Genomic DNA, 7,592 nt, shown 5'->3' with positions numbered 1-7,592 from the left:
CTCCCAACCAGCCCTCCTAGGCAATGCGAAGCAGTGAGCACTGCAAGCTACTATGTGCAACTTCTGCTCACTTAGCAGACCAGAACCTTACATGGTGTATGGAAACCAATGGAGCATTTAAACCTGGCGAACATCTGGTTTGCAATAGTTTGTTCTTGTTTGTTCGTGTTTGTGCTTGTGAAAGTGTGCATTTGTGTCTGCAAGCTTGTGCTTCTGTGTCTGTTCTTATTTATTCTGAGTAGAAACTGTTTTCTAAAAGGACATTATTCATACTTAGATAAAAGTGCTCTGTCCTTCCTAGAAGTTTGGCTCCAAATCTGAACTTTACACGTAACTCCATAATGGACTAAACCGAAGCGTGGAAACAACGTACTCCAAATACTGAGAAAGAGTCCAAGGTTTGGATTGGTCCATTACAGGGAAAGTTATGGATAATGAAAAGGATCCCAGCTTTGCTGCTTCATTGAATCCCCACTTATATTTAAAGCAGATGTCCTATTTGCAACATGTGAAATGTAGGTTAAGAAACTATGTCCCAGTGACATCTGAGAGTGACATTGCTTTGAAATATATATTTTTACCTTGTGTACACACAAAATTATGTGTGCATGTGTGCACACACACACACAAATACACACACACACACTCTCTCTATCTGGCTTAAACAGAATGTTTTATTATGAATTTTTCCAGCAGTGTCCAAATTTGACTGTCCGTGGAATTTATATAAAACAGATGAAAAACATTTTACTTAAAGGGAAAACTGATGAGTGAGTCTGCAAAAGGAAACAACACAAAATCCAGTTTCAGTCCAACACACTAAAGAAGCTCTATTATTATGATCTCTATTTTTTGTTATTTGCCTGGGCAAAGTATGAAGCAAAATAGCTGTGTCTGTTTAGCTGCCTGAACAATAGAAAAGTTTATGCAGCTCTTGAGCTGAAATGTTTTTGACAGTTTTCAATTTTAGCTCTTTTGATTTTGTAAGAAATCTGCAAAAATACGATTTTGAAAATCACCAGTTTCATGCTTAATTCCTTTCTTAAAATTAGACTATATTGTCCAACTCCTCTTCACTTACTGTGTCTGAGGGAATCCTAGAGAATAGCTGGCAGGAATCAGCGCTGGGCTGTTGCTTAGAAACTGCCTGGGTTTCTGTATTATTGCCTGATGTAATAGTTATATTGCCCACTTGCATCTGTTAACAAGCAATACAACAGAATCCACAGGTACCAATAAAGAAATAAACCTGGCATTCATTACTTTGCTTGAAAATTCATCAGTGCACTTTCTGGCTTGGCAACAGGGAGGAAAACCATTTTGCTCAGGTGCTAATTAATAAAATAGGAGATGTACCGACTCTACACATATCTATTTTATTTAGATTTATTTATTTTGCCCTGGGGAAAATATGTTGTAAAGAATGTAGTGTGTTAGTACAATTACAATTTAGTAATGCTGTGGAAAGGTACGAATTGTGTGGGGGGCTTTTTCTTTCTTGCTATAAGCTGTAGTGTGGTAATATGACCATTCATTTAATATATATTAAATAGAAGTATTATGGATTCATTTATAAAAGCAGCAGGATTGACGTTTCTATTGAGTGCTATTTGTAGACCCTCAGCAAACCCCAAATAACAGATGAACTTAGAGCTCACAGCTGAACAGCTTACCTTAGTGGTAGCGATATTGCCAAATCCAAGGGTGTGGAAAGGACTGGCTGGGACACTGAGAGCACGAGATGGGCTCAGTGACCATCTTTGCAGAAACTGTAGGCCACCTTAGTAAAAACTGTGTATTTCTATATGCAGATCACGATTTTTTAAAAAATTCTTTAGGGTCCATTTATTAAAGTTTCTTGTATAAGAACAAGGGCTAGATTTTTTTTCTTTCTTTTTTTTCTTTCTTTTTTTTTTCCCCAATGAAAGCCAAGACTCCCGTAATTTCTGATGCTGGGGCTGGAAGGAAAGCACCAGCTAGCCTGAGACTTGAACTAAAGCAGAGAACTGGCAACACTTCGCAGCCTAAATCCGAGCAGCTTATCCCTCGTCTGACTATGATCCAATGCCCCGTGCGGCCACTGGGTAGACTCCTCCTAACTCCTAAGACTTCGGTCTTAGGGCAATAGGTGTCTTTAATTTGTACGTACTATCGCTACAATGCCTACGGGAATTGCACGCTGCCGTCAAGGCCGCTGATTTCAAAGGGTCCCCGTGCTGCTCAGATGAGTTGTGTTTTGCTGCGGCTGGGGGTCTAAATTTGTAAGGGGAAACAGGTCAAGCTTCTGCGGCGTCTTTGCACCCCTTCGTACGGCGAAAGCGCAGCAGTGCTACCGGGAGTCACGCGCAAATCCCTGCCCTGCAACATGATCGTGCATAATACACCCCCTAATTTTTAATTCACCAGGGTCTCAATTTTAAAGCATTTCCATAGAGTTTGTCCTAATTATAATCGTTTTTAATGACAGCTTAAAAATTTCACATGACTGTCTTATCGTATACAGTACTTAATTTCTCAAGTGAACAGTTTCAGTGTAGGGTATTCTGGGAATTTTGAGAACTAAAACTCTAAGGAAAAAACTACTTTGTATAATCAAATGAGATGCTATTATTCCACTATGTTTTATGTACACTGCAACAGACTTTCTCCCAGCAATGGTGGCCATGTACCTAGAACTAAGACCTTTTCTGTGTTGGAAATTTATCCTTTTAATGTCAGTCTCATGGACCAGGACTTCTTTTGCCTGTGCACCATGGCCATGACTGATGTAGATTAGTAGGCAGTTAATCATTAGTGGCTGGAGTATGGGCTTTTGAGGTTTTCAGCTGATGAACCATTTTTTTCCTATCGAACCTGACAACCCCCAAATCTACGGCTAAACCGTCATTATTTGGACACCCAACAGACAAGACCTGGCGTGTTGAATTCAAAGGACAAACGGCCAAGTGCAGAGTTTTTTCCACACCTTTATGTTGACTAAACTAAGTCCTGTATTATTTTTAGCTATTTACTTCCAGGTGGGGGGAGGGAGTAATATCTTTTTTGTACTACTTGTAAGTATAAAAAAGGGTGACTGCTAGCAAATGTATGATGAAATCCTAAGCTAAGATTTCAAACCAGACCTAAAAAGTGACCTAAGAACAAAAATGCCATTTTCAAGAGTGACTGAGGTACTTAGATGCCAACCAGCAGCATTTTAAATCACAGATTTTAAAAAGTAATTTCTTACCTAAGGATGCCCTGTATGACTTTAAAAGTTTCTGAAGAATTAGCATTAGTAATTAATAATATTTTAAATGTTTGATTTCATCTGTGCTTGAGAATTCATTTGTTTAGTCATGGGAGAAAATACACCTGTATATCTTTAGGTAACTAAATATCTTTGAAAGTCCTCATCCTAAACAATTTAGGAGCATCACAGAAAGGAAATAGGACTTGGACTTGCAAGTCATGAGCATGCTCTTGAAAATTATATCTGAAATCGAGCTTTGCCCTATAGCAGACCTTTTCATATGTCTACTTAATTTTCCAGTAGTGGGTGGGTGGGGAACCGAACTGTCTCCTAAAACACACAAAGAAGTTAGACCATAGTGATATGCATGTATCTGTGTTTTATATATACTTTAATTACTGAACTAGCAAGACTATAGAGAGGAAATAACTTGCCAAATTAGTAGCCTTCAAACTGTCACTTTTTATAAAGAGTAAATGATAAAAAGAAATGTAGTACTCATTTGTTAGTCATTTTTATGGGTAGCTTTCAAGTGTTTTGTATATAGACTCCAGTTGTTGGTATTGTTTCTACTATAAGAAAAATAATTTGGCTGCCGCTGCAACATTTTAAGTTTTCACTGTTACTATGAAAACAATCCCCAGGAGATTTTTTACTTTCCTTGTATCGCTGGTTCTAAAGGACTTAGGAAGTAAAAGTTTAAAACAGCCTGGTAACAGACAAATCACTTTTAAAAGCCAGCATTGTACTGGCCTGGGAGTGCTACAGGAAAAGCTACTTTAAAACAGAAAAAAAGCAAACGCAACAGAACAAGAGCTAAGCAAGCCTAATTATTTTTTAAACAAATATATGGAGGTCATCTGAAACTGTGAATGCATGAGAGGGCTTTTCCTACATGCGAATTGTCAGATCCATGCTGGAACAGGCATCCAAGCAGAGATCGGCTTTGTAACACTGCTCCCAGTAGAAAGGCATCTTAGCGGTTGAGTAATGTGCTTTAAAACAACAACACACTCTTTCTGAATGCATTAAGGCTAGAGTTTTCAAACTGGGATACCTAACGTTAAGCCTTTCTTCTGACAGCATAGGGCTCTGTGTGGCCTGGAGTTTTGGTGTAAGCTGGGGCTTTTTGTGTAGGCGTGTTAAATTACACACTTTTAGCAACAGAAGCTACCTATCTGTAATGTAAGCGTTACCTAAGGTCTTAAAAATATTTAAAGAGATGAGGATTTTCGGTGGCACATAAGAAAGATAGGTGCCGAAGTCCCACTGAAATTTAAAGGGATTTGGGTGTTCGGCTCCTGCAAACTCCCTTGAAAAAACCCACTCATCTATTGTAAATGATGGCTGAATCTCTGCAGATTTGGTGGTTCAGTTTGGCTGCTTGTCTGCAACCATTCAGGCTGGATCCTGGCCTGGGAATTTCATTAGACCATGAGATGTTTCCAAGAGAGTTTTCAGCTCTTGATTCCCAGGTATTCTGAGGCTGTGCCACTTCCATTTCCCCCAGCCAGAAAGCACGGAGACATGCAACCGTTCACCAAAGAGGCTGGCCAAACCTTTTCTGAATCAAATAAATATTCATATTTTGGATCAAAGGCTGGGGGAAAGATTTGACTAGTTCCCGCTCTCTCTGTCCTGTGCTGCCAATGTCTGTTCCTAAATTATATCCACTGGCCAACACAGAATGCCTTCCTGAGGTTAGTTCTTAGAAAAGGCAAAATAAATAATAGCAGTTTGGATCCTTAGGTAGAACCATGCAAACCAGTTCTTTAGTATATTTTGTTTTTAAGACTGAAAGCCTCCATTTTCAAATCAGTGTGTTTGAAGCCAGGCTCCAAAATATATCTAGATGCAGGCAGCCAAACAAATGTCCTGTGGAAAACCACTGAGCACTCACTGCTCCTCCTGACACCCATCTAATTGAAAACTAAGCCACTTCTGTACAGGCCAAGCACCTCCAGTTGACCTGAATGAACTTTCCAAGACCCTAGAAAAGGTCGTGGAAGCTGCAGACCTAGACGTGAATATTTATGCATTTATGCTGGGCAGCACTCAGCGCTCCAGCTGTGTCCCAGCTATCCCGTGTGCCGGGCGTGTTACTAGCACCGAGCAAAAAGAGGGTCGCGGTGTCAAAGGGCTCACACCGAACGTGCCCGACCCCACCTTACCCTCTCAAATGGCTAACGCAACGCTCAGGCAATTAGCACGGGTAAAGCCCTAAGCTATTTATGTACTAGGAAGTAGTTTGGATTTCATTATTTTGGGGTAAGCCATTCCAAATGGCAAACCAGCAGTTATTTGTCTGCCATCTATTGATGTGCCATCTTGATCTTTAATCGAGGCCGAGGGGGATGCATTTCCACCTTGAATCCTTCAAACTTTCTAATGCTTTCATGTACAAATATATACAGTAACTTGGCGCTAGCATTCCACAAATATGCAAATTGTCTGTCAGATTGGACAGGCTGCATGCATTTGAAGTTGTGTTGACAGCCTACAGAAAAAAGACATTCTCAGCTCAAACATGAACAAGATGTTTATATCCTTTTTCCCTAAAAACATACATTTTATGTTTTAAGTAGAGATGGGAGCAAACTGCAAAATTTGGATCAAGACATCTTTTGCACCCATAAAATTTGGGGATGCCTGCATCAAGGGATTTTGGTTCAACTCACTCTTGGAAGGGAGAGGTTCAGCTCAGATCTGGCTTCGATTCCAGGTTTCACAAAATACAGAGGGAATTTGCACATGAGCCTCTGTTTCCAAGTAGGCTAATGCATAAAAGAAGCAGCTCAGAATGTGTCATCATACTCTAGATGCAGCGAGCTTTGCAGTTGGAGGCAACAGCAGTCTGTTACCTGACAAAGTAACATCTTGCCAGTCAACAGAAAAGGAAGCCATAAAGCCCAGCATCCTTGCTAGCCCGGAGAAAGCGAGATCTAATGGATGCTAGTTACATAGGGAGCACAGATAGGCAAGGATGCAAAAGGCATCCATGGCATTGGATTTAGGCAACTCCAGGCATCTACTTCCATAATTTAGATCCTCAGAACCACTAACTCAGTGGCTGCCAAATCCCGCAGACCCTCCAATTTTATCAGCACATGTAAGTTCTGGTATGAAACCAAATGCACTCGTATTCTGCTGTAAAGCATATGCCCCAAAACACACATAACAGCAAGCTGCTTATCACCTAAACTTCAACAAATTTCACAAACCAAGAGTCTTGATCTGTTTTGCCAGCAAGGTTATATCCAACTGTCCTCTCTTACTAAATATTTCTAAGTACTTTAAAACAGCTTTGGTACACAAATTTAATTCAATACTTCTCTAGGTTCCCTGCCTTGAAGGTTAAAGAACAATTAAACTCCCCACACTCTCAGGCTACCATGTTGATGTGGCACGCTATATGTCTATTGCTCTGCCCAATGAAATCCAATGAAATACTATCCTAAATTATGAAGTGTCATGGAAATAAATTGCTGTTTAATAACTGACTGCATTGAGAATTGTGATTCAGACAGGAAACTTACCTAAAAGCTGCTTCCTAGAAGAATTTTGACACTTCTTTGCATCTGGACATCCCTGTACAAAGTATCAGAAAGTCAGGAGCAAAAAGGATTGTCAGTGAAATAATCATTCATGTTACACAGGCTTCTTCTGCAGGTCATCAGAAAATTAGTTTCAGTGGTAAGGATCCACTGAAGAAAGTGGGAAATATCCCACATGATGCCAAGGCCCCATGAAAGCAAAGAACCTGTGAAGTAATGAGTGTCTAAAGAACATGAGTTGAAATTCTGTCAATTGAAAATCTTTGCTGCAGAAGACCACAGATGATTTGAAGAAGTGGCAAGTTGAAAGAGGGAAAACAAAGAACTCAAAATACATTTTATGAAATACACTAGAGTTGTTCTATCTTTGCTGCCAGAAGACTGAATTGAAAACCTTAGATTTGGGATCCTCAGGCATTCCCTAGGTAATTTCCAGTGGCCGTGTAATTTGGACATGCTCTGTGATGCTCCAACTGTTGGAGTACCAAGTACCTCGACTCCTGCAGGAACTCACCGGGGTTTCTCTCTTTACTGAGGCAATTCCCAGAAACTCAACCCTTGCAGCTTCCTGACCTGACTAGTTTTCATTTGCAAGAGCATGTGCTTTGGCTTTCTCCGTGGAAGGGAGTGCTGTGAAGCCATGCTATCTGTGGACTCACTGGTCGCCTTCTGGCACTTGTGCACTGACCAGTTTCTGAGTCATATGCCTGACTTGTCTACTTAGATGCTGAACTCTGGCCAAAGATCCTCACTTCACTTTCCAGAGTGGTGAAGGATGGATAATTGCTAGCTTAATCAGGCAGTCA

General features: G+C 40.3%; 1 long non-coding RNA gene across 1 annotated transcript; it reads right to left on the bottom strand.

Annotated features, from left to right (window-relative positions):
* Positions 1-654: 654 nt before the first annotated feature.
* LOC135329712 (uncharacterized) lies at positions 655-6,836 on the bottom strand. The gene is made up of 2 exons (XR_010391295.1): positions 6,769-6,836; positions 655-776 (listed from the first exon to the last, which is right to left on the bottom strand). It is a non-coding gene; the product is annotated as an uncharacterized LOC135329712 (long non-coding RNA).
* Between the last annotated feature and the right edge of the window lie 756 nt (positions 6,837-7,592).

Source organism: Dromaius novaehollandiae, chromosome 12 (assembly GCF_036370855.1).
Source record: "Dromaius novaehollandiae isolate bDroNov1 chromosome 12, bDroNov1.hap1, whole genome shotgun sequence".
Taxonomy (NCBI): Eukaryota; Metazoa; Chordata; class Aves; order Casuariiformes; family Dromaiidae; genus Dromaius; species Dromaius novaehollandiae.
Note: the sequence above shows the minus strand (reverse complement) of the source record. Positions and strands in the feature narration are given on the sequence as shown.